Source organism: Protopterus annectens, chromosome 1.part1 (assembly GCF_019279795.1).
Source record: "Protopterus annectens isolate FY-2018-M chromosome 1.part1, PAN1.0, whole genome shotgun sequence".
Classification (NCBI taxonomy): Eukaryota; Metazoa; Chordata; order Ceratodontiformes; family Protopteridae; genus Protopterus; species Protopterus annectens.
Window position 1 is genome coordinate 1,222,478,256 of NC_056726.1, and position 27,822 is coordinate 1,222,506,077.

The 27,822-nt window shown below is 39.3% G+C and overlaps 1 long non-coding RNA gene across 1 annotated transcript in view; it reads right to left on the reverse strand.

Annotated features, from left to right (window-relative positions):
* LOC122809394 overlaps nt 1-27,822 on the reverse strand; it is a 311,292-nt gene that overhangs the window by 212,299 nt on the left and 71,171 nt on the right. Inside the window, exon 2 of the long non-coding RNA XR_006365896.1 lies at nt 24,930-25,182. This is a non-coding gene — a long non-coding RNA (uncharacterized LOC122809394). The remainder of the gene's footprint in view (nt 1-24,929; nt 25,183-27,822) is intronic.

Here is a 27,822-nt window from a genome sequence, read left to right on the forward strand (position 1 = left end):
TTAAATGAGTCTACAGCTTCAATCACTGTGTGCTGTATTAAATATTCACCTTTCAATTTATGTCTCCCAAATATCATATGCTTAAGTTTTTGATTAAATTATCAGCATATTATTTTCCTGTACCCAAATGGTCAACTTAGTCAATTTCTTTTGCAGACATGCCTTAATTAACATGTGTAATCAGTTTACCCAATTTCAAGTCATCTGCATATAGACTTTAGAACACCTCATACAAAAAAATTAGGTCTGAAAGATATACAATCTAAACAAATAACAGGCTAGAAGAGTCCTGTGGGATACCCTGACTGTAACCAAGAATTTCACCTAATTGTTGCATACTTACCATGTCATATTTGTAAGCCATGTAGCTATCCACCTTATCAACAGTACATAGATACCTACTTGTACTGTTTTATTGATTTGTTTTGTGTACGAACCTGTCAAATGCTGAAGTTAAATCTATATAAAGTATGTCATAGCACAATTTTTCATTCATAGTTATTATATTGTTATAGAACACCATGTTACAGGTGGTAATCAATCTATTTTCAACATATGCATGCTGATAATATGGTTTCAAGTCCCAACCTACCCAATTCTGACAATAATTTATCCAATACTACCTTCTCCATATTTTTCCACAACATAAAAGTGGACTTAGGGGTCTATATTTCTCTGGGTTTGTCCTACTCCACTTTCCCTTAAAGAAAGGTTTTAATAAGCACGTCTCCAGTCTTGAGAAATCTTTCTCATATTTACAGGACCTAGTAAATAATATATACAATAGTACTGCAAGTTCTTGCTGAAGTGTTCTCAGGTCATTATTACTAATTCCGTTTCCTCCCAGTGCTTTGTTTGGATCCAATTTGTGCAGTTCTTTTTCAATATAATCTAATTTGATTCCAGTATACGGGGTTACCTTGATGTCACTATGACAACTTATCACCACCTTTGTACAGCCAAACTGTTTTGCATAAGATTTTTTAAATATATCTATAATCTATTGTATCTGAGAATAAATTTTAGAACCTGACTATATACAAATAATCAGCATCTTTAATGCTCTTCATTATACTCAACTAGGATCGCTTGTTTGTTTCAATAAAGGATATTCCATTTTTAACTCAACAGTGGACTACCTACTATTTTATTATTTTGCAGTACATATTTGACAGTTTGTTTTTTTTTATTAGTGAATGAGGTGGATAATTTCAAGAAGTGACCTTCATACCCTCTACACTGCAAAGTTTCTGCTTGGTTTGTTTTTAAATTTCAGAATCCACACATAGCTTATCAATTTGTATGTCTTTACGCCTTCCACATCTTATGCATCTATAAAAAGGTTTCCTATTATGCTCAATATCTTTATATAAATTTTCTTCAATTTTTTTCTTGATCTTGTCTCACACCATGCTTAATTTGTTTGCCCAGCTTCATTTCAGTTTCGAAAGTTGTAGTTCAACTTATCTTCCATTTCTTAAATTGTTGGTCTCTCACCTTAATCAGGTATGTTGTTCTTATAAAAATATAACCCCCTGAAGTTGTATGCCTACATCCTAATGTTAAATATATTTTTCTGATTTTTTTGCAATTTCAAAACTTTCCACATTTCATCTGCATCTGCAGTTTTTCCACTCAACACATCACTCCAGTTAGTTTGTTTTGCTTCCATATAATCCATAATTAATCATCTATACATTGGTTTAGATTTCAGTTTGGAAGAATTATCTAGCAACAAATTAACCTTTATAACCCCATGATCACTGAACATCAACAGTGGTAAACCTTGACTTAAACTAGCAGTAATTTCTTTAGGAACGTAAACAATGGGCCAGATTCAATAAAGTGTATGTACACCATGCATACAGAATATGTATCAATAAAAATTCTTAGCACATTTTTGTGCTTTACACTTTGTGGTAACCTTTATGAATCCCTATCAATATTTAAAGCTGCAAGAATATCAGTAGGAAAATTAAAATTAGGAGGAAGAAGATGTGTGTCATGTCCGTGTTGTCTGTTCACTCTGAAGTGTACATTTAGTGTAGACTTTATTGAATCTAGCCCAATGTCTAATGCCCCCCCCCTTTTTTTCAAATCTAAAGCAATTGTTGTAACTGAACATAAGTTGTGAATCATTTCCTTATTAATGCAGTTGAATCAATATTATTCCAGTCTGTTTCTGGTAAATTTAACTCCCCACCTAATATTACTCTTCCCTCATGTGTTTCATGCAAGAAAATTATGAATTCATCTAGGTCATCAGCACTTGAATTTGGGGGTCTCTACTCTCCAACAATTGTTATATGTTCCACAGTCATCTATTGTCACAGTTACACTGTCTATACTATTGATGTTATCACTGAACATGTAATAATCACAGGTCTCATAACTATCTTTAATCCCTGTTATAACACCACCACCTGATTTTTGTTAGAATGTCTGTTACAGTAAAAATATTTATACCCTGAAAGAACTGATTTCCAGTCATTGTTTTTTAACCATGTTTCACAAACAAAAACAACAATCCTGTGGAAACACAGCAAATTTTCCAATAAAAAAATATTATTAATACTGCTAGCATTAACAATGATCACAGATACATCAAATGTTGCTATCTGTGAACTAGTACATTTTGAACCTGACAAAAATCCTGCCTAGTGTTTGTCAATTATTGCAAAGTATCTGCTGTAAAAATTCTCTTCCCTGATCTTGACAAATGCACTCCATCCTGCACGTGTACCCAAAACGAGGCTTGGATGCTCTACCCATTTCAATTTTTTTTTAAATGGGACACTTTTCCCTGTAGGTATTTACCTAAAAATCTTTTCATTCAGTGACCAGACTATCCTTTCTATATAGGATTTGTGAAAAAATATGTCCAAACTCCAGTACAAGCTATACTATCTAAGAGTGCTGTGAGTTCCCTACTAACAGTCAGAGTCCTTGCAGATGAGATCATTTGTATTGGCATGAATAAAAACAGATCCATATTTCCTTACATTAAGGGATTCCAAGGCTCGTCTCACATCATTTATTTTTGCTCCTGGCAAGCATAATACTATTCAATGTTTATTATCTTCTCTGCAAATGTAAGTATCAGTTCCTCTAACTAAACCTCCAATTACAAGAATATCTTTTCTGACCACATCTGAATAATCTTCAGCTTCTAATAAAGTAGTATCTGCTCTATCAATTGTTACAAAGGAATGACCTTTGTCACCATTAGTCTTATTAATCCCACTGTTTTCATTAGTTATTACAGTTGCAAGTATACAAATCTCATCCAGCTGGCTTTATACAGCCACAGCTTGAGCCATGTTGTCAACATCTGTCTTTCTCTTTTTTTTTTCTTACAATAATGTTCTTCAGTCCTTCCATGTTCAATTTTGATTTATTCCTTTTCACCTGTCCCTTGCCTCTTTTTTCTACCTTCTCTTTTGGAAAAATGATGCCTTTTTCTGTAGACTGAAAGTTTTCTGACAGAAAAAGTATTATCATTACTTGTAATCTACGTGTTACATAACAAAGCAGTGTCCTTTTTAGCATGTATTCTCTTGACTTTACAGGCAGTAGTTTCTTTTTCTTCCTTGTTATTTGTTGTGAACTTCTTCCTTTCTTTCTTTGTTTCCTTCTAAACACTTGAATCCTCAGACTGCTTAATACTTGCATCCAGAATTCCAAAGCTGTCAGGGGCATCGTCTTGTTTCATAGAGGGTGAATGTTCTTTGGTTTACTTCAAGTACAACTTACTTCTGTCCAATACTTCTGTTCAAAAACATTTATGTAAATCATTTTCCCATTATTTAGTTATTGCTGCTTTGTTATCTTTTAAATGAGATATAAATTGGTGTATCTTACTTTTCCTCTGACGACTCATTCGCCTCCCAGAACCTGACTAAAAGATCAGTTGGCATACCCAGTTAACAAATATTTAATTTAATTTGAAACTTCCTTTATTTCTTGCCAGACAATTAATTTCTACCATAAGTCTTTTCTGAAATCCTTCAAGATAACCCCACTATTAAGAGCCCTTTAATGAATATGAGTAAACAATTCTGAATTTCATTATAACGAGTCTTACAGCATGTGATGTTCCTATCAGTTATTTAAGCAATAACCCATGGCTGGGTGTGGGTTATGCTGGATTTACCCACAGTTGGTGTAGTCTGGTCACGAGGGTAATCACTGCCCACACCGAGCCATGGGTTATTGCTATTATACAATGACATTATTTAAGAAAAAAAATAATTTTCTTAAATAATGTCATTCTATAATGCCTCCGTGCTGGCCTTCTGCAGTTTTCTGGTATCGTGGGGCATTTCTGATGTATTGCGCATGTGTAAGGTACTTGTCATCCCATGCTTACACAGTACATCAGTGCTGTGCAGAGGTAGCAACGGAGAATGGAAGACCTCCGTTGCTTTTTTTTTTAAATTGAAAATAAAAAAAAAAGAAAATCGGGAGACTTAAAATAAGTGAGGAAACGGAGCAAACAAAAAAAAAGGATAATCAGGTACATTCTGAAAAATTAAAGAAGCGTACCCGATTATCCTTTTTTTTGTCGGCGCGGTTTTCTTCGTTCATTTTAGGTCTTCCATTTTCTTTTTGGGGGAGGCAAAAAAAAAAAAAAAAGTAAAAAAAAAAATCAGGAAATATACTAATGGGAAAAAGCCTGGGCGACCGGATCTTTTTCCATTAGTATAATCTCAGAATTACAATGGGCATGTTGGGCTGGCCAATCAGCATGCTCGTATTTGAATATTAATGGCCAATCATTGTATAATTTCTGGGTTTCATTCTCTTGACATACATTTATCTTTGCCATATTACAATACGAAAATATAATCCTTTCCTACTTCTTTAATTTTGACATTCAGTGACCCCCCCCCAAAAAAAAATGATAATATGCTATGTGACCGAACTGTACCTTTACATTACCACGCTTCAGAACATTTCTTAGTCTAGTCTGTAAATGACATTACTACACAGTACTGCATTTAATGTTTCCTTTACCTAAATTACAGTTGAATCCCTATCCTCCTGTATTATCTATTCATGTGTATGACATATACTGCTGTTTATGTACGTGAACTGTCCAAGTCTGTCAGATTTACATAAGCATTTATTTGAATGCATTATTCATTGTGCATTTATCCTTTTTGTAAGAAACTTTATTATTGTTACTCTCCTTTCCTTAAGCTACTTTCTCTACATTCACTCCTACTTCTAATTAACATTCTTGTCATGTTAGTTGTTCAATCCCTAAATAACCCATCATACTAACCATTTCTTTCCTTTGCTTTCTTGTATTGTTTTAAGATGCGTTTCTTACATTAGTACTCCATCACATAATTCCTTTTCTAGTCTTTACAGAACTAACCTTTCCCTAGAATTCTTATTGAAATGATGCATTTAACAAATGCTGTTTGCAGCTGTTTTATTATAACTTCATTTCACCTACTTCTTTTTGGGCTGACCTGAATGCATACAGGAACAACAAATGGTAATTTCAGACAATTCATTTCCAATTGGTTGTTCCTTACTATATGTGTGTGTGTGTGTGTGTGTGTGTGTGTGTGTGTGTGTGTGTGTGTGTGTGTATATATATATATATATATATATATATATATATATATATATATATATATATATATATATTAAGGCACATTTTAACAGAGCCTTGTTTTCTTTGATGGCATATTGCAAAGGGGTGCACTCTAGAAGCATTCTAGAGACAATTACATGGTCTTCTGTACATAGCTTTACACAGCATAACATACTGAATTCCTTTTCCAGATCCAGGATTGGCTATGCTAAGCCCATTCTCCAGGGTCTCCTGCATCCTTTTTCTGCCTTCCTTCTCTCTAGTTGCATAGGCTTTGGCAATCAAGCCAAATAGCCAAAGGCTACTTCAGCAGTAAGAGTGATGAACATAGAACAGCTGCATAAGTTGCACTTAACCATAACAATAAATATTGGAATTCCTAACTGCTGCATTAGCTGCACCCATCTTTCACCCCCTCTTCTACTTTATATAGTTGGCTAGTGTGATAAAAAGTTATATGTTTACATCCTTTTGTGGTTTCAGGACAAGCCAGCTTTCTTTTTTGTTTGGGCAAGAAAGTAGTGTAGTTTGTCTGCACTCTTACTGGTGATTTTCCTACAAGGGGTTAGCCAAGCAACACTCAAGACTGTAGGTGTGGGAGTGAGCCACGTTTTTTTGAAGAATGGCTGGTTGTGGTATCGTGGGCAGGATACAGCCCAACTAGCCAAAGGCTACTGTAGCAGTAAGAATGAGCATCATTTACACAATATCAAAAATAAATCATTTTTAACCACTTGTATTAATTTCAAACATTTCTAAAAATATTGGTACACATAGGTTATAGAAAAGAAAACAAAACACTATAACCATTTTCATTAACTTGATACATTATCCACGTTTTCCTTCTTAACAATTATCATTCACTCTAACATGATATAAATTGCTCACCTCTTCTGAACATTATTCTGCATGTATTGTTCCCAAAAATTTATTTCTTTATAATTTGTTCCTTCCCTTCTCTAACCACTTCTATTTCCTTTTTAATATTCAATACTTAAGTTACAGTTGGTTTAGATTTCCACTTCTGTCAGCCAATAGCATTAAACTTACCAAGGTCTTGCTACATTTCGGCAATTTAGAATATCTCAGCTAAAAAAAAGTATTTCCTTAGTTATAACCATGTTCTCTCCTAAAATTTTTCACAGAGCATTCTGTGGGCAACTTTTAAATGTGCCATTTCATTACACTGCCAAAAATTCATGTTCTCAATTACCCCTTTCTTTCCCATTACATCTCCAGCAATTGCTATCTGCTTGAGGAAAAAGTCTATTTGGGGTATAAAAATTTTTGTTACGTACTCAAAAATTTAGTCTAGCAGAGTATCCAAAGATAGACAAAGTGTTGGATCTGAGACCCATCAGTTGTGGAACAGACAAAAAAGAGACATCAGATATACCTATCCAAACACTTCCATGGAGAAATCCTAAACCTTTTGGACTTTTGCATATTTGAGAGCTGTACAGATGTTCTCCTATTGACTGCGGTGGTGGTGCTGCGGTAGAATTGTCGCCTCACAGTTAGACGTTGCCCGTTCGATTCTCAGTTAGACCGTCTTCTGTGTAGCGACATATGTGAATGGGCGTTCCTTCGTTGAAGGTTGTGCGTTAGGCCCGGCAAGCCAATATGTAAAAATCTACTGCCAATCATTAGCGGACCGGAGTTCCGCTGTGGCGACCCCTAACCAGGAAAAGCCAAAAGACACAAACAGATGTTCTCCTATTGGTCTTTTGTATACTGCCTTTCCAGTCTTTCTTCCCAATCTTTTCTAACCTCTTCCGATCAATTTTTTTAGTTCCCATGCAATATTTTATATAGCCTAATACTTCTCCTATTTAATAGTAGCTGCTGTTCTAGACCCAACTAAAAACTTAACAACAGCTGGTCTTTCACTTGGCAGAATATAGGCAAAGAGAAAGGTAAACGAGAGTGCTATCAATCCGTGGAAGGGAATGCAGTCTCTAATTTACAACCCAGACTTCCACTGGACTTCATCTTGTTCAATTACACCCCTTCACAATTACTTCTAATACCTCATTTCCTTTGTTAATGTTCTCCAATAAATTCAGCCCCCTCTTACTTATTTTCTATGTTAATAGTGCAATATTTCAACACATTTGTAATACCCATGGTTTACATGACTTTAAATTTATGGGCATTTCAAAGTTATATGGTTGTATGAAAAAAACAATGATTTACTGAAATAAACAATTTTATGCACAAAGACTTTTCATTGATACTCTTGTTGAAAATCACACCATTTTATTTGAAGCAAGTTTTTAATTATTCAATTTCAATTCACTACTTAATGTTTTTTTTAATGTTTTTGCATCTTCATCTTGTAAAGTACTGTTCGCATTGAAGAAAATTTCTGTTAAATGTTGATCAGTGTATTGATTTTTGCAGCAGTTTATGGTCCTTTTATTTGTTTGGACTGGTCTTCTCATGACATCACTACTGCTTGGCTGATATAAATACCACTTTTCAACTAAACCTGATTTTAAGGAATTCATCCTCATTTTGCTTCACAAAACAACAAGATTCCAATAAAAATGGTTTGCTGTGGCTTCACAACAATTGCTCAGTGGCCATTTCATCAGGTTCCAAATGCCCAATCACACCTGCTCACTAGTTCTTCCCACTGTAATCAAGACCATGTGCAGGGCAGGCCTTTGGTCAACTCGTGCTCTAGGCAAAAGGGCGCCACACAACCCCACCTGGTGCCCCCATCTTGGTGTACCTACACCATCCAGATTACTTTTTATTCCTTTTTCTCATAGTTTGTCTTACTGTTCAGTTTTTCCTGCATCCAGTCAATAAATTTTAAAGGAAATATTTGTTTTCTAAAAAAAAAAAAAAAAAAACACCTGAAAAGTGCCCCTGCTCCAGTGGCACCCCCAGTGGCTGCCTAGTTAGCCTATGCCTAAGGCTGGCTATGAGTGTGGCATTGCTGCCTGTGCAAGACCACTGTGAATTGTATTAGTGATCTTCCCCTTTCCCTACTGGTATGCAGCTATGAATTAGCATGGATAAATAAGGAGGCATGGGAGGGAGAGTGCCCTATATGTGGGGGTACAGGGGTGGTGTGCCCCGCGCAAAAATTATTTTTTTTGAAGTACTTCAGTGACAACTTAGGTGAATTAACTTCTTGATAAGTTGTGCAGGATAAGTTGTTCTGAAATTGTTTTTGCCTCGATCTTTCATGGGAAAGTAGTTTAACACACATTCTGCATTCAGTTTTCTAAGCAAAACTAGGGGTAAATAATATGGAGCCATGTTGCTTCATAAAAAGATTCTGTAAGCACAACATAAAGCATTTAATGATAATGTGAGATCAATGGTTAATAACGAACACATTTTGTTTCTTCACATTTTAAGAGGTACTGTTCCACATTTAGGCATACAAAGGTAGAGACGTACGCAAAGATTAAGCTTTTAAAATTAAAGTGTGGCAGAACTAAGCATTACCAATAAACAAGGGACAGGATGTAAATGGATTAACTTTAAAATCATTATTCAGAGGATAGCCAGCAAATAAAGGACTAGAGTACACTCCTGAGCTCACATAATCTCAGCTGGACTAACCGATTCAAGACAGGCCTGAAAAAGACTTTGCTTATAGCTGCTGCTCCTTTTAGACTATTAGTGCAGCAAAGGAAAAGGTGTGTGACACTTTCTATCCCAGTTTTTGTTTGAAAACATAATCTAGGGAAGAAAAGTGCAGAGGAAATTACTGTCTCATTTATGAGAGAAACATGGTATCATGTTTTCTGGGACTATTCCAAGCTTCCGAGATTTAAGAAGATATTGCAGGAATTGGCCATCTCTCTCTCTCTCTCTCTCTTTTTTTGATAAATGGCCTTGTCACCAGAGATGCTGCTTTTAGCTATAAGAGATGAAGTGCATCTAAACTACACCAAGAGTCAAATGATGTCAATGACTGGTGCTAAAAGAGGCATTACTTCTTATTCTTCTTTCAGCTTTTTCCCCGATTAGGGGTCGCCACAGCGGATCACCTGTCCACTCATGATTGGCAGTGGAGTTTTACAGTGTCGACTTGCCAGCCCGGCGCCCAACCTTCCACAGAAAGCACACACACACACACGCACGCACTCACGCCTAGGGCTAATTTAGAGTGTCCAATCCACCTACAGCATGTCTTTGGGATGTGGGGGGAAACCAGAGCACTCGGAGGAAACCCATGCGACCACAGGGAGGACATGCAGACTCCGCACAGAGGGCACCCCAGCCAAGGATCAAACCAGAGAACCTCTTGCTGTGAGGCGGCAACGCTAACCGCTGTACCACCGTGGCGAAATATAAAGCTGCTACCCTCCCCCCTCCTCAGTACAAGTGGTCGAATAAATTGTAAGACAACTTCAAAAAGGGGAAGAAGCTGGACTGCTTAACACCCTGTTGAATTTCCATAAGAAAAATTGGGGATGGTGGATCAAGTAGGACAAAAAAAATTCTGGTGCACAGCCTCAAAAAAATAATAAATATTTACTTAGTTTTTCAACCCTATCAAAAACTAGCTAAATTGTTATTTTAAAACTATGCGTACTATAAAAATGGTGTACTGTCAAGATGTAAAAATGTTGTTCTGTCTGTTCTATATCTTCGTACACAGACAGACAATCATTTTCATTTTTTATCATGTTTATATCTACTATCATTCCTACTACAATCTACTGTTGCATACTTTCTCTATTGTTGCATACTTTCTCTATGTATTTATGTGGGGCATTTCTCCCTGGGCCTCCATTGAAAAAGGACAACTTGTCCCGTCGGACTTTCCTGATAAACAAACGTAACAAAATAAATAAATAAATACAATAAAATTTAGTGGGGAAATGTACTGGCTCAGCTGAAAAATAAGAAACAAATCATAAGAATGGCAAAATGATCAGTAATTCTACAATGCAGGATTAAAGGAAAACTCCACCCTCTCATACAGTTTAACTCAATCCTTGGGTTTCATTTCTTCATACAATACAGTTCCAGTATTGCGTAGGTACCAGAATCAAAAGGAAGGGAAAGAACACCTACTTTTTTTTTTTTAAGTTCAGCTTCTCACATACTTTGCAGAGGAATCCTTATCTGCCTGCATGACATACCATAGACACAGATAAATCCTTAGTTTACCCTGTCAGGTACTGCTGTCAATCTTAGATAGGCTCATAGGTTCATACTAGGCTATCTGCCCGAGGGCATTTATAAGCCTAGCCCATAGTTTTGTGGCTTACACCAACCCTTTAGTTTGGAGAAACTATGCCCATTATTTTGCTGTGCCTCTGTCGAGCAGTGACACTGAGGTAACCCCTGGGGTGTATCTGCGATCTCCCATCCATTGGTCAAGATTCCTCTTGAACAAGGCCAGCGAGGTGCTCTGCCTCACATAAACCGGGACTTTGTTCCACAGCATAGGGAGTCTTTGGGTGATGAATCTATCCCTCCAGCACGTCCTATTAATAACCGTGTCGAGGTTTAAGTCTCACGCCCTTGTGGCTCTGAGGGATCTGGATTTTTTGAGATGAAGCATGTTCATCAAATCTGGGTTTGACATGGTCTTGTATGTCAGGCACAGGTCACATCTGAGCAAGCGGTAAGCAACTGAATATAACTGGAGTTCTTTCAGTCGGGCAGCATAAGACAGAGTTTTGAGACCCTTTATCCTTTTGGTGAGGAACTTTTGTGGCCTCTCCAGCTGCTGCAAGTGTCAGGTCAGATACATTACGAATGGGGCATTGTACTCGATCATTGGTCTGATGAGTGATGAGTATAGGGAGACTATGACCTCCCTTGATCTAGATGTGAAACCCTTCATGATGAGGTGGGCAATGTAGAAGGTCTTCCTAACTACTTTAGCAATATGAGTGTCGAATGAAAGGCTACTGTCAACCTGGGTTCCCAGGTCCCTGATAACTTCTTCTGTGATCAGGGGATTGCCACCTATATGGTAGCTAGGGGTAACCTTATTTTTCCCGAAGGGTATGACTATGCATTTCTTGGCATTTAACTTTAGGCCATGGCTCTGGCACCAGTTATCCGTTTCTGTGAGACCCTTTTGAAGGATATCTGTGTCGGATGTGTTTTCAACTATGGCGCCCAGTTTGCAGTCATCTGCAAACTTTGTCAGCCATAACCCTCCTGTGTTTGCTTGTACTTCAGAAAAGTAGATGCCAAACAAGAGTGGGCCCAGGACTGAGCCCTGTGGGACACCACTTGTGACAGGCTTTGAGTCTGACATGGCGCTAGCAACTCTGACCCTGTGGGTTCTGTCACTCAGCCAGTTTGCAACCCATCTTGTAATGTATGGGTTTACATTTAAGTTGATGAGTTTTTCAATGATACCTGAGTGGGGTATTGTATCGAAAGCCTTCGCCAGGTCTAGGTAGGCTGTATGGACTGCCTTTCCTCATCAATGGCCTTGGTGACTGTTTCAAAAGTCAACCAAGTTTAAAAGGCATGATCTGCCTTTGACAAAGCCAAACTGGGTTGGATCCAAAGTCTGCAAATTCCCTATGTCTTTATTTATGAGATCCATTATGATCCTCTCCATGGCTTTGCAGATAAGGCTTGTCAAGCTAATGGGACGGTAATTTCCAGGGTCGGTGGAGGCACCGCCTTTGTGGTGTGGGACCACAGTCGCTGCGCCACTCCTGGGCACGTATCCGGAGGTAAGACTAAGATTAAACAGCTGTCCTAACTGTGGGTTTAATTCCTCATTGAGTTCATGGAGCACACAGCCGGGGACACCATCAGGTCCCATGGATGCTGTGTTCTTTGCCTTGGAGAGAGCAGTTCTCACCTGGGCGTTAGAGATGTTTGGGGGGCTACAATCATTTGGTATAGATATCTCTCCTTTTGGGGGTGAGGGGGGAGAGAAGTTTGCACTGAACCTGTCAGCCAGTATGTTGGCAATGTCTGTAGGATCAGTAATCTTCACATCATTTTGAACTAATTCTGAGCATATCTGGGAGTTTCCTCCTAGGTTTCTGACATAGCTAAAGAATGCCTTATGGTTGTCTTTAGAGTCCGTAGCTATTTTTTTCTCAAAATTAGCTTTGGATGATTTTATGAGAGCTCTTAGCTTTTTACTTATAGTGATCAGAGGTGTCTTACCTTTTAAGGATTTTGCTCTATCTTGTAGTAGCTTTCTCCTTTGTTGTAGAGTTTGTTTATGGCTGGGGTCCACCAGACTGGACGCTTGCCTTTGGTACAAAGAGTCTTTGTTTTGCTTGGGATTGCCTGATCCATGCAGCCTGCAGGTGCTGGTAGAAGGCATTTGTAAGTGATTCAGCGGTTTGAGTAATGTTTACCGCCGCTCAGGGGCCTTAAAGGAGACCACACTAGTCTTTAGAAGTGTGAAGTCGGCTTTCGAGAAGTTCTTTACTGTGGTCTTTTCATTTCGGTGGGGCGGGATGAGGACCTCCAGCGAGATTAGTTTGTGATCTGATCTCACCAGTGAGGGGTATACTTCCGGCGTTGAACATTGTGCTCCCATATTCGTGATGATGAGATCAAGTATGTTTTCTCCTCTTGTGGGGATGGTGACTAGTTGTTCCATGGCATTTGAGGTTATGAATTCCAGGAACTTCTGGGCTAGAGTGTTTGGGCTCGAGTAGTGTTCCCAGTCTATATTAGGGTAGTTGAAGTCACCTAGTATGATGGTGTTCGGAGACACATTTATCCCCTCCAGTGTTTTCAGGAAGGCCATGTGAGGTTCCTGAGTTTGCGAGGGTGGCCTGTAACATGCTACAAATTGCAGAGCAGTCTTGCCTATGGTTAATTGCACCTGGATGGTTTCCAATGCATCATGCGTTGCCACCAATCTTGAGGTGTGGGTGTCCTTGATGAATATGGATACCCCTCCTCCTTTCTTGGTATTGCCCGGGTTTTGGGGCCGGAACGCATGATATGAGGTAAAACCTGATAGTGCTGGGGTGCTCTCAGGAGCCTTGAACCAGGTTTCTGTCACAGCACAGACATCGATGTTCTCCATACTGAGAAGGGCCTCGAGTGCGTGCATCTTGAGGTTGAGACTTCTGGCATTGAGCAGCATTACCCTTAGTTTTTTTTCTTTGTTGTGTTCTAGGGTGGTAGGTTTAGAATTTGAGCCTTGCCTAAAAAAGGCACTATGGGGTAGCAAGAGCCTTTGCCAAAATCCGAATCCCAGGGTGACAAGTGCAAGCCGTCCCTTGCGAAGCAGCGTGGCTTGTCCAGCATGTCATCCCAGGCAGACAGACATTGGATCCCCTTTGAATGACACCAGAGTTTAAGCCAATTGTTAAAGCTGATCATCTTATCTCTGTATTGTGGCATCATTCTTGGTGAAGGTAGGATACTGCTCAAGGTCAGGGTCATACCTGCTTGGGCTACATAATCAGAGAGCTCCTCTATGTCTCTTTTCATGTAGTCCACAAGGAGGTACGTCTCAGGTCGTTAACACCAGCATGGACAATGATTGAGTCGTACTTGTACCTGCTGTTGAGAGACCTGAGTGCATGTGTTATGTGGCGGATTCTAGCACCCGACAGTCAGTTTACTGTGACCTTCTCCTTACTCAGTCTGGTGAGTCTGACTATGGAGTCACCAATGACTAGTGTGTCTGGCATTGTGTTTGGCCTTAAGGGCTGTGACTGCTTGACACTGACTGTGTGGTCTATGTGTTGCAGGTGTTGTGTTCTGAGGTGGTAGCTGTTTGGGTGTCTGCTTTGGTGGCCACTGCTGTTTTGGTAGATTTTTGATCAGAGCCTCCAAGTATGTCTTTGTGTGTTTATGTGTATGATTTGAGGTTGTGATGGTATTATGTGAGACTGGGTCTATAGTGTGTGTGGTTTCCTTCTCCTCCTGTCTGGTCTTGCTAGTCCTATGTTGAGAGAGCTCAACATAGACATTATCCTGCTAATGTCAGACGCACTCCTATAAAAAAAAAGACAGAAAGCTGTGGAGATATTTTCCACTTATTTTACTGCAACGAGGAGGAGAACTTAACACTCCCCTTTCATAGAAAAGCAAAGCAATTAGATCAGTCAGGGATTTAAAGGCAACTGTCATCTCTTCTAACAAATTTACATAAGTAGCATCACAGGATTGAAATGCTAAGCATTAAATGTTAGTTATTTACAATGGCAATATTGAATTGTAGTACCCCACTGGATTTGCAGTAGCAAGGCCCACCCAAACCCCATCTACCCCCAACACCCAGTGATGTGTTTGAAAAATGAATGAATATTCATGGTGATGTTTTCACTGGCCTCATGATTATTCATTGAGTATTTGGCACCTTTGCTTAGGGGTACTACAATATAATGCTCATAAACTAACGTGATAGCAATTCCTTTTGACTTGATACTGCTAGTATTACAAAGTTTAGTATTTCTATCCCACCCTACCTTTTACCTTGTCCATGGATTCTCATGGTGCTCATGCCACTCAACTGCACAGATTTTTGCCTCATATTTTTGGTCCATTTTACATAAAATTTTTGTTTTCTGGTAAATTAGTGGCAAATCAGTAAGGACTGAAGTTAGACAATAATGATAGACATTTGAGTTACATGTTAATGCAAAACCTGTTATTTCTTTCGACTATATCTCACTCATTTATATAATTAGTCCCTGTATTCTACTATTTTCCCCTTAATGGCCACCATAGTCATTCTACTGCAACAGTTTTAGCCTGTAGATCTACCTACAAAGAATGGACAACTGCTTGTCAAGTATTTCCTGCATTCAAAGGAAAAAAAAAAGAAAAACGGTCATAAAACCTAATCAATTCTATGCTGTGCTCTAAAGCCTGAGGAAACGTAGGCACACATCCACATACCTAATCATCTTTAAGACAAAGTCAGTGGCACGTACTTCTGTTTCATACTCCCACTGTCCAAGCTCACTCCACGACCACTACTGGGTCCCTTAATTGCGTCAAATCACAGCAAACCTCCCTGCTAATGACTAATTTACCCACTACATCTTGGATGACTCGGTTAACTGCTACTCATACACAGTACAAATGTCCAGCATTTACAAACATTGCCAATATCTCTATGTTTATCAGACACCACATTTACATATCAATTTAAAAAATACTGCCAAGAAAGTCAGTATGAGATTACCATACACTGACGTGCATTACTCAAACGGTAGTATTCCATATGCTACAGTTAAGCTAAATAAAACTGACAACACAGGAATGCACTGCAAACCTTCACAAAGACTCGACAAAGGCACTAGGAACTAAGGCTGGATGGCACGATGCCAGGTAATCCTATGGGCTAGGCTTGTAAAGGCTCCAGTGCCATTAGCCTAGTACACACCTATGAACCTATAAGACGGAATGGGTGGCATGTCTAAAAGACCAGCCATATCTCAGCTCATGTAATTAATGATATCGAAAACAATCAACTTTTATTTATTTAAAGAGTATGTAGATTAAAAAACAAGTCCCAAATCTTTTCACCATACCAGTTGTTAGGTTCCACAGTAATGGTTGTTCTATTCCAAAATTTGTAGGAATAGTATGTTTTCATGCTATCTTAGGACAACAAAAGTAATGCAAATATAATTATCCCCCGCATCCCCACACTTGCACAGTACATCAGTGCAGTGCAGGAGAAACAACAGAGAAGACACAATCTATGTTGTTATTTTTTTTCTGTCAACATTTTAGAAGGACAGTGGAGAAATAGAAGGAAAATCAGGTACGTTTCTGTTTCTTTATTTTATGAACATACCTGATTTTGCATTTACTTTATTCTGTTCCTCAGCATATTCCAACAGAAAGTCCAGCCGCTCAATGGTACTTCAGCGGATGGACTTTATTCTAGTGGTATAAATTTACAATTGACATGCTGACAGGACTGTCCAATCAGCATGCTCATTTTTGAATACAAATGAGCCATCACTGTATAATTTGCATTAGCATCAATTTTCTGAAGGATGTGAAGTCAGAAACTCAAATGGCTGTCATTACTTAGTGACTGCATTCCTTAATGAAGTAACAGAAAACCACAAATTTTAGGTGGTACAGATGAAAAACACAAGGTAAATTTTGGATATTCTGCAAAACTCTGAACAGCTGAAAGGTATGCTCAGGGACAGAAATAGATATCTATCATGCATGCCATTGCCTGTGCTTTTTATTTGGAGCCTGATGTGTTATAACTAAGACAGTTTAAGTAGTGAAAGTGACAAAGTTAACAACATAAGTATACAAGCAAGTACTACCATATAAAACTACCCAGTCAAAGGTAAAAATCAAAACTCTAATCTAAACGAACTTCAGAATGAACTGGCTCCCCACCTAAGCACCATGTTCAATCATAGTCTCAAGTCAGGCTTTGTGCCACTGAATGGTGCACAGCAACAGTTATCCCACTTCACAAGGGGGAGCCACCACTGATCCTGGGAACCATCGCCCTATTAGCCTGACAAGCCTGGTCTGCAAGGCCATGGAAAGTATAGGTTCATAGGTAGATACTAGGCAATCTGCTCTAGGGCATTTATAAGCCTAGCTAGAGTGTATTTGGCTTCCGCCTCCCTATTAGATTAGCCTACTGTGCCTCTGTAAAGTAGGTCACAGAAGGTACCCTTTTAAGATTAGTTTACTGTGCCTCCATCTAGCAGGGACACTGGGGAGATCCCAGGGGTGAATTTGCGATTTCCCATCCACGTGTTCAAATTTCACTTGAAGAGGGTCAGCGAGGGGCTATGTCTAACATGAATTGGGATTCTATTCCAGAGTGAGGGGAGCCTCTGGGAAATAAATCTGTCCCTCCAGCATGTCCTGTTTATTTTTGTGCTGAGGTTTAGGTCCCTGGAGCGTGTAGCTCTAAGGGACTTGGATTTTTTGAGGTGGAGCATGTCCATTAATTCTGGGTTTGACATGGCTTTGTACGTCAGGCATAGAACGCCTCCGAGTAGGCGGTAAGCAACTGAGTAGAGCTGGAGTTTCTTTAGTCGAGCTGCATAGGACATCTGTTTGTAGCCCATGATCCTCTTGGTGAGGTACTTTTGGGGTCTCTCCAGTTGCTGCAGGTGTTGGGTAAGGTACATCCCAAACGGGGCATTGTATTCAATTACGGGCCTGATGAGTGACGAGTAGAGGGGCACAATGACCTCTCTTGATCTAGATGCGAACCCTTTCATGATAAGGTGGGCTATATAGAAGGTCTTTCTAACCACTTTGGCAACGTGATTATCAAAGGAGAGATTACCATCTACATTGGTCCCCAAATCTCTAATTACTTTTTCTGTACTTAATGGATTACCACCTATGTGGTAATTTGTGGGCACCTTGTTTTTCCCAAAGGGGATGACTATGCACTTTTTAGCATTTAGCTTGAGGCTGTGGCTCTGGCACCAAGCATCCGTCTCTGTGAGACCCTTTTGGAGGATGCTTGTGTCAGCTGGAGATTCGATTATGGCCCCCAGTTTGCAGTCATCTGCGAACTTTGTCAGCCATAATCCCCCTGTGTTAGCCTGAACCTCAGAGAAGTATATACCGAACAAGAGAGGTCCCAGAACTGAGCCCTGTGGGATGCCACTTGTAACTGGTTTGGATTCGGACATGGCACCTGCGATTCTGACCATGTGGGTTCTATCTCTGAGCCAGTTTGCAACCCATCTTGTGATATAGGGGTTGATATTTAAGCTGGTAAGCTTATTTATGATACCCGAGTGGGGTATTGTGTCGAAGGCTTTTGCGAGGTCCAGGTAGGCTGTGTGGACTACCTTGCCCTCATCTATGGCTTTGGTAACTGTTTCAAAGAAATCAACTAGGTTTAAGAGGCAAGATCTGCCCTTAACAAAACCGAATTGGGTATGGTCCAATGTCTGGAGGCTCCCAATGTCTTTATTTATGAGTTCCATGATAATACGCTCCATAGCTTTACAGACCAGACTAGTCAGGCTTATGGGGCGATAGTTTCTGGGGTTCGTTGTGGCACCACCTTTGTGGAGTGGGATCACTGTAGCTGTACGCTATTCTTTGGGTACATATCCTGTAGTAAGGCTAAGTTTGAACAGTGACTTAATGTGAGGGTTCAGTTCTTCTTGGAGCTCGTGTAAGACACAGCCTGGGACACCGTCCGGTCCAATAGATGCTGTGTTTTTTGCTTTGGAGAGGGCAGCTTTCACCTGTGCATCTGTGATGTCAGGGAGGTTACATTCAGTTGGGATAGGCATTTGCTCCTTTGGGGGGGAAGGGGGGGAGAAGTCTGCAATGAATCTGCCAGGATGTTGGCTATGTCTGTAGGTTCGGTATATTTTGTACTGTTATGCAACAATTCAGAGCATATCTGGGAGTTTCCACCCATGTTCCTGACATAACTAAAGAAGGCCTTGTGATTATCTTTAGTGTCCAGGGCAATTTTTCTTTCGAAACTGGCCTTTGATGATTTTATGAGGGATCGAAGTTTCTTGCTAATACTGATCAGAGATGCCTTCCCTTTTTGGGATTTTGCTCTGTCATGTAGTAGCTTCCTCCTTCTGTTGTATAGCTTATTTATTTATGGCCGGGGTCCACCAGACCGGTCTCCTATTTTTGGAGGAGTGAGTTTTGGTTTTATTTGGGACAGCATGATCCATGCATTCCTGCAGGTGCTCATAGAATGCATTTGCAAAGGATTCTGCGGATTGGGCTGTATTATCCTCTGGCCCAGGGGCTTTGAAGGATTCCACCTCAGTCTTGAGAAGTGCAAAGTTGGCTTTTGCGAAATTCTTTACAGTGATTTCCTTGGTTGAGGGTGGGGACGGGATATGGATGTCCAGGGAAATTTGTTTATGGTCTGATCTTACCAATGAGGGGTTTACCTCTGGTGTGGAACATAGAGTCCCCATGTTGGTGATGACCAGGTCCAATATGTTGTTCCTCTCTTGTGGGAGTGGTGACCAGTTGTTCCATTGTGTTAGAGTTTATAAATTCAAGGAACCGTTGGGCAAGGGTGTTTGGGCTTGAGTAGTTTTCCCAGTCAATGTTTGGGTAGTTGAGGTCACCCAAAAACATAGTGTTTGGAGAGACCTTCATATTCTCCAGTGTTCTCAGGAATGCCAAGTGGGGTTCCTGTAATAGGGAGGGTGTTCTGTAGCAGGCTACAAACTGAAAGGCAGTTTTGCCCGCTGTTAGCTGCACATGGATGGTTTCCGATGCTTCGTGCAGTGACACTAACCTGGAGGTGTAAGTATCTTTGATGAATATAGATACTCCACCTCCTTTTGTGCTTCGGCCAGAGTTTATAATCATGGAACTCATAAACAAAGACATTGGTAACATCCAAACTCTGGACCCCACCCAGTTCGGGATTGTGAAAGGCAGATCATGCCTTCTGAACCTGATCAGCTTCTTTGCGGCAGTCACCAAAGCCATACACGAGGGTAAGGCGATTCACAAAGCCTATCTTGACCTCGCCAAGGCATTCGACACCATCCCCCATTCTGGAATTATATAAAAACTCAATAAACTAGGTATAAATCCCTACATCACAAGATGGGTTGTCAACTGTCTCACTGACAGAACCCACACTGTAAAAGTTGCAGACTCCAAATCTGATTTCAAACCAGTGACACGTGGAGTACCACAGGGTTCAGTCCTGAGACCTCTCCTGTTTGGTATCTACTTCTCTGAAGTACAGGCTAACACAGAAGGCCTCTGGCTAACGAAGTTCACAGATTACTGCAAGCGAGGAGCCACAGCAGAGTCCCCAAATGATGTGGACATCCTACAGAAGGGCCTCACTGAGACAGATGCCTGGTGTCAGAGGCATGGCCTCAAGCTCAATGCCAAAAGTACATAGTCATCCTCTTTGGTAAAAACTCTGCACCCATGAACTACCACATAAATTGCCATCTACTTAACGCCGAATGTGTGATAGGAGACCTTGGGACCCAGGTGGACAGTAGCCTCTCCTTTGATAATCACATCGCCACAGTAGTCAGGAAATTCTTCTATGTGGCACACCTCATTGCAAAAGGGTTCTCATCCAGGAAAAAAGAGGTAATTTTTTCCCCTCTACTCGGCACTCATTAGACCCATTAAAGAGTACAACGCCCCTTTTGGAATGTACCTCACAAGACATCTGCAGCAGCTGGAAAGGACACAGAAGTACCTCACAAAGAAGATCACTGGCCTCAAACATATGCCCTATACTAACCGTCTCAAAAAACTCCAGCTTTACTCAGTAGCATATCGCCTACTCCGAGGAGATCTCTGCCTAACATAAAAAGCTATGTTAAACCCAGAGCTGCTGGACATGCTACACCTTAAGAAATCCCAATCCCTCCGAGCTACACGCTCTAGGAACCTAAACCTTGTCACCACAATAAACAGGACATGCTGGAGGGATAGATTCCTGTCCCAGAGACTTCCTATACTCTGGAACAAGCTACCCATCTATGTCAAGCAAAAGTTCCTCATTAGCACTCTTCAATAAAAATCTTCATGAGTGGATGGGAAATAGGAAGTACACCCCGGGGATCACTTCTGTGGATCTGCTCGACATGGGCACAGAAAATTAACTTTCTTGGGTGGCATAAGCCAGGGAACCTTGTTGGCTAGGCTTACTTAGGCCCTTGGGCCGATAGTCTAGTACATACCTATGAACCTAAAACGCACCTGTTAGTCTTTTGGCTGCTCCATAAAGGAGACAGACATGAATGATGGAGTGTGTCTTTGTCTAATATCAGCATTTATCCTTACAACATTCAGAAAACTCACTCTCAGGATTTCAGCACAAATGATGTTGTACAGTCATAGCATTATGCTGCAACTTGTATTTCATTTGGATATCTAACTGCCTAAACAGCAAGATGCATTTGCACTGTCTGGAAATACAAGGAGTGGCAAAGTACTGCTCAGTTTAAGGTTGGAGCCTCTACTGTATATTATTACTGCTTAAGTGATGATGTTTTGTTATTTAGAAAAACAGTAACACTGGTTGTAACAAGGCTAAAAACAAGAGCATTTAATGGAGTAAGCGCTTTCACGGATACACCGCTTCTTCAGACTACAATGAAACAAACAGCATCACATTTAAATATTAAAACAATCAAACTAATTATGACATCATGCAATTAAAACATAGCTTACTTAAAGGAACACTGTATAGCAACTCTTAAAAACAATAAAATCAACGCTTCAGTGGCTTTGCCTTCAGAAAGGGTTTAAGTGAAACCATGCTGTTCAAGCCTGGAGGCTTGTCAGCATGCAATCGCAAATTCCATTCTTGTTCAACTAGTTCAGTAGTATTTTTAAAATCTCCCCCTCTCTTCTTAGCAGCTACAATCTGAAGTACTAAAAACTTAAATGTGTGGTCCATTCCTTCCTTCATGTTATGCATAGCTAGTGCACTGTTTTCTTTCATAATCCTGATGTCCCTAAAGTGTTCTAGCATCCTATCTTTAAGGCAACGATTTGTTTTACCTACATAGAAAGAAAAACATTTAACACAATAGCTAAAATAAATAACATTACAAGTCCTACAGTCACAGCATATATATTGAGGTCAATCTTAAAACCTAGATTGGGATGTGTTAAACTAAGACCTTTTTGAATATGCTCAGCTCCAAATGGAGAGATGTTGAGCACAGTTGCTATTTTGTGAGTCTATATATTGAGTCATTGTTTACTGTCATTCCCAATGAATGGGGTACAGAGAAGGTGAAAGAGTTGCTTTGTGACAAGGAGATGGAGAATAATAAAGTGCAGTTAACTTGTACATTGCTTGACACTGTATTGGATAACAATGTTTTTGTTTTTGGGGGACACGTGTTATTTACAGAAGGTTGACGTGGCTATGGCACTGTGTATGCCAATAGCTACGCTAATCTTTCTTTGGTCAAATGGGAACATGAGTATATACTTTCTGGTGAATTGTTTAGTGGATCCATTGCCAAGTACATAAGATTTGTGGACAATATTTTTTTGTTGTGGCAGGGTTCTGAACAAGCTCTTACTAATTTCATCGTATATCTGAATGGGACTATGAGCTTTCTGAGGTTTACACATAAATATTCTTCTAATGAAATAGATTTTCTTTATGTTAAAGTCAGCAAGCATCGGTTAGATTCTATCAGGACTAGTCTGTATAGGAAGCCAGTGAGGAAGAACAACCTGCTGCACAACAACAGTATGCATCCGAAAAACATAAACAGAATATTATACAAGGACAAGTTTTTAGGATGATGCGTCTACATAATGATGACAACCAGTTGCAACTTGCTCTGGATCAACTTAAATCAGAATTAATTCAGAGAGGATATAAAGGGTATGACATTGATAAATGTATACTTGAGGCCTGGAGAACCAGACATAATAGATGTAAACCTTACTATAATGAGAATATTGTTCACTTACAGATGGAAGTTAGTAGGAATGATGTTGGATGTAGCATTAATAATGTGCTACGGATGCCTTTAACCTTTGCCAGTGACATTAATGTGGTATGTGAGGTTATTAATAAGAACTGGGACATTTTGTCTTAATGTGGTATGTGAGGTTATTAATAAGAACTTGGACATTTTGTCTACAGTGGAAGGGCTCAAAGGGGTGATAGGTGAAAAAACAAACTTTACCTTTCGCAATAATAGGTCCTTGAAAAGCCATTTGTGTTATAGAACTGCTGTTTTTACTAAGTTTCCTAGGTCAGAGAGAAAAGGTACTTATTTATGAAGAAATTGTATGGCGTGCAGACATATACACACGGGAGGACCTTTTACACATCCCAGTCTAGGTTTTAAGATTGACCCCAATATGTATGCTGACTGTAGGACCTCTAATGTTATTTATTTTAGCTATTGTGTTAAATGTTTTTCTTTCTATGTAGGTAAGACGAATCGTTGCCTTAAAGATAGGATACTAGAACACACCAGGCACATCAGGAATATGAAAGAAAACAGTGCACTAGCTATGCATAAAATGACGGAAGGCATGGACCACACAATTAAGTTTTTAGTACTTCAAATTGTAGGTGCTAAGAAGAGGGGGGAGATTTTAAAAATACTACTGAACTAGTTGAACAAGAATGGATTTTGCGATTGCATGCTGACAAGCCTCCAGACTTGAACAGCATGGTTTCACTTAAACCCTTTCTCAAGACAAAGCCACTGAAGCATTGATTTTATTGTTTTTAAGAGTTGCTACACAGTGTTCCTTTAAGTAAGCTATGTTTTAATTGCATGATGTCATAATTAGATTGTTTTAGTATTTAAATGTGATGCTGTTTGTTTGATTGTATTCTGAAGAAGTGGTGTATCCGTGAAACACTTACAGCCTTGTTACAACCACTGTTATTGTTTTTTCTTAGTACGTTTTGCTTTTTCACTGGTTGTTTTATCGGTTTGGGAGTTTTATTTAATAATATATTTTGTTATTTACTGGGAAATACTTACTCTGAAACAGAATGGATCACAGTACAAAAGCAGCATAAAATCTGCATCTTAGAGTGGAACTCATATGTAAACACTGAAAATGTGGCACAAACAGCAGTGAGTGCCAACAGTGTCTTACACAGGAGTGTGATTCACATTAGTACACAACTCAAATGTTAACCAAAGTGGAATTGTATAAGAAATTGTATAGGAAAAAAATCACAATTAGGTAGTGTGATTCACATTAGTACATAACTCAAATGTTAACTGAAGTGGAATTATACAGGAAATTGTATAGGGGAAAAAAATCACAATTAGGTAGGGGAGGCGAACACTGCATTCTACCAGTGCCCTCAATGGTTCATTACTTGTGTTGTGAAGGAGTCACTGCATTAATCCAGAAGACCTGCTCAGCCTTTGGTGGTAGTAGTGCTGATGAGGTTAAAAGTATATCAAGGTCAGCGCCAGTAACCATATCAAAGATTATGAATGAGATCCTGAGGCAGATGCATACCTCTCAACCTCTTTGAGCAAGAAATCAGGACAAAGCCTGAAAAAATGGTGGGACAAAGGCCCAAAAATAGGAATACATTTTAAATATTGCTCTTATAAACATAAAACGTTTCTATAATAACAGGATTTGTGTTAGCATGCATCTTCTGAAAGCTATGAAGTCTGAAAATCAAATGCATATCATTTAGTGAATTTCATCTTTAGATCATCCCGGGGTTAAAAAAACACACTTTTATGAGGAGCAGACCAAGAATATTAGGCAAACGTCTGTATAGTTGAGAGGTCTGGGCAGAGGCTGGAGTAGATGCAAGTGGACAATATGCAAAAAAAGGTACTAAACAAACAAAAAAAAATGAAACAGTATGGTAACAAACATTGTTATCAGAAGCAGAATATTGCCACCCTGGGTCACTCCAACTCCAAAGTTTAAGGAACAAACTTACCATTTTTAAAGTCGCATGCTCCCACAATATCCTGCCATTACAGTCTGTATTCATTCACAGAATTTATTCCACTTGTTAGAAATGATTCCGCATGACCAGTCTTCTGTTACAATGTAAACCTTTTATGTGATTAATCCATTTCATGGCTCTGGAATGGTCATTATATTCTTATCAACATCTTCCGTTTGTATGACGTAATGATAGTCAAGCCGTGGTCTAATCAGAGCAGTTAGGCAAGCACAGACAGCATCATCTGTAAATTGAAGCAAGCAGTTTTAGTACCAGGAGAACAGTGGTAATAAAAAAAGTAAAGCAAATAGCAAATAGGTTTGTTGAAATAGCTCTAAGCACACTGTACTTTCATTTGTGTACTGCAAGCTGTTGATCCATATTTTTTATGCTTCATAAAGAAGTGCTAACTTTCTCGCCTTTGCAAAATGCAGTCACTTCCTCACACCTGCCCATTCATCTACTATCCTTGGAAATGCCCTTGTTTTCCTCAGTAAAACAGCACAGGACACATATGGCTATAGCACTGCATGCCTTTGTTAAGCTAGTTAAGTGTCTTGGTCTGCCATGGGAAGGCTGGGGTTTCTAGCAATGTCTGTGACTCAGCTGAATGCGCAGTCAAGTTTCTTGCTAGATTAAAAGATAGTAAGTGCTACTCACAAATCCAGGCACTTCAGCATCTGAGACTGCCATCTAGGTACTTCACATAGCATGACACCGTCATACAGCAGGAGGAGATACAGCCCTCCTAAGAACAGTGTCTCAGGTGGTAAGCTCGCATCAAAAATCATCAGGCCCTCTTCTGGTAGATGTGATGTCTGTTATGAAAGGAGATACTGGCAGCACAGGTAGATGGAGTTTTGCAAATAATTATATGTCATTTGTGAATATCAAAATAACTTATAGAAAATGCTTGTGCTACAACTGTATGAGAACTGTATGTCATGTGTATATCAAACTGGTTTGTACACACGTGTGTTGAAGGGATATTTTGTAAAGTGTTTATGTTTGAGATGCATCTACAGTGTGCCCTGCAGGAGGAAAACAGAAATGTAAATACACCACTGTAACTGTCTAAATGTATATATTTTAACATTGGCAACTGGAATACAGGAGGTAACTTCAGTCCAGCAAGTTTTAGGAAAATAGCTGAAATTAAATTACTTTATAGGCTTCACAATAAAAGATGGTATATTTCAGTTTTCAATGCAGCTAGTTTTAGGAAAATAGCTGAAATGAAATTACTTTATAGGCTTCACAATAAAATACGGTATATTTCAGTTTTTAATGCAGCTAGAGACAGTCTGTGCTGAGAAGCTTTCTGTATTGTCCTTAGAGTGAACTAATTAATAGTTTTGAAATGTGAAGGAATGCAATTATTTTATGACTTCCAGCATCTGCCAAAGATCTGAGGTCTATGTATTTTACAGGTAGATGCTAAATGCTACCAGCTGCCATCAATGGTTGCTTTGGGCCTGGGGACTAGAAATCAGATAAGAAATTATGTCATTCTGCAAGCTAGCCCAGCAGTAATGTTTGAGATATTAATTTGAGAATTCTCTTAGTGAGACAGAGCATTTTGTATTTGTTCTTGGACCTGGCAAGAACCATTCACCACACATCTGCCTTGCTCTAATGAAGTAAGTTTGTAGGCTACAGTAATTCTCTTAGATTCAGTCAGGAATACAGTAAAGCCTAGCTTAGATGTTTTTCTTTATTTATTTGAGACTGTCCTGCAATGTTGTTTTAAATATTTCCTGTGGTTTTGAACTCTTGACGTCACTGTGAATATATATATTGTATTGTCTTGTTCTTTTATTATTTATTATTAATTATATTTAAGCCTTATTTTGTGGCTGATCTGTGTAGAGATGTTTAAGTTTTGAGAGTACTTGCATATTTAATTTGGTGACACTGTGTGGGCCACTCCTAATAGCCTTGTTTTTGGTCAAACTACCATTTGTATTAGTATTAATATTACACAGTAAAATTGGACACCCTTTGTTAAGGGCTCTAAAGTAGCTGATAAGGAGTAACTGGTGGCAATAATAACTACCTTATAGTCTGGGCAGAAGGAGGCATAGCTACTAAACCTGTGCCAGGCTTTCCCATGGTGTGTGTGTGTAAATCAAACCTCAGAGTGTGTGTGTGTGTGTCAGCTACTTGGGCAGGGACAAGAAGCACTGGTTGGACAGAGAGGGTGCTGGAGGATCTTGGCTTGATCACTCAGCTGAGATCACAACTCTATAGCTGTGCCATTGGGGAGTCTTATTGGAGATCTAGAGAAAGAGTGAGAAACAAGCCCCAGACTGACTGTGGTCTCTGTGTGCTCTTAAGGGAAATTGTACTTGATGCAGACAGCTGCATCTGGAAATACTGTGTGTGTACCTGTCATCCTCCCAGTGAATTTCCCCCATAGTTGCCATTGGTGAGGATTGAGGTTCCTTGATTACTGTTCCAGTGGTAGGGCATCACACCCTATATACTTCTTCACATAAAATTCTGCATCGTAGTCAACCATCTCGCTCACTTATTAAAAGCCATTTTAGGTCAGCGCTATCAAAAATGGGCCATGAGGGCTTGTTATTAGAATTATCAAAGACGCTTCAGTAATGGCATGGACCAAAGATTAACATATATGAGGAAAAAAAACACAGTTTGCATAAATTAAAAAAAAAACACAGTTTACATAAACATCCTTACATGAGGAAACCTGCATGGATATCCATATGCATACATATAATACACCTATATCATTCCATATGTTTTATATTATACCCATACATATTAGTTATAGCCATATCTAGATATATGTATAGTTATGCATCAAGCTATCTATATAAGCATACATATGCACAAAATTCACACTGTAAAGAATATGGTA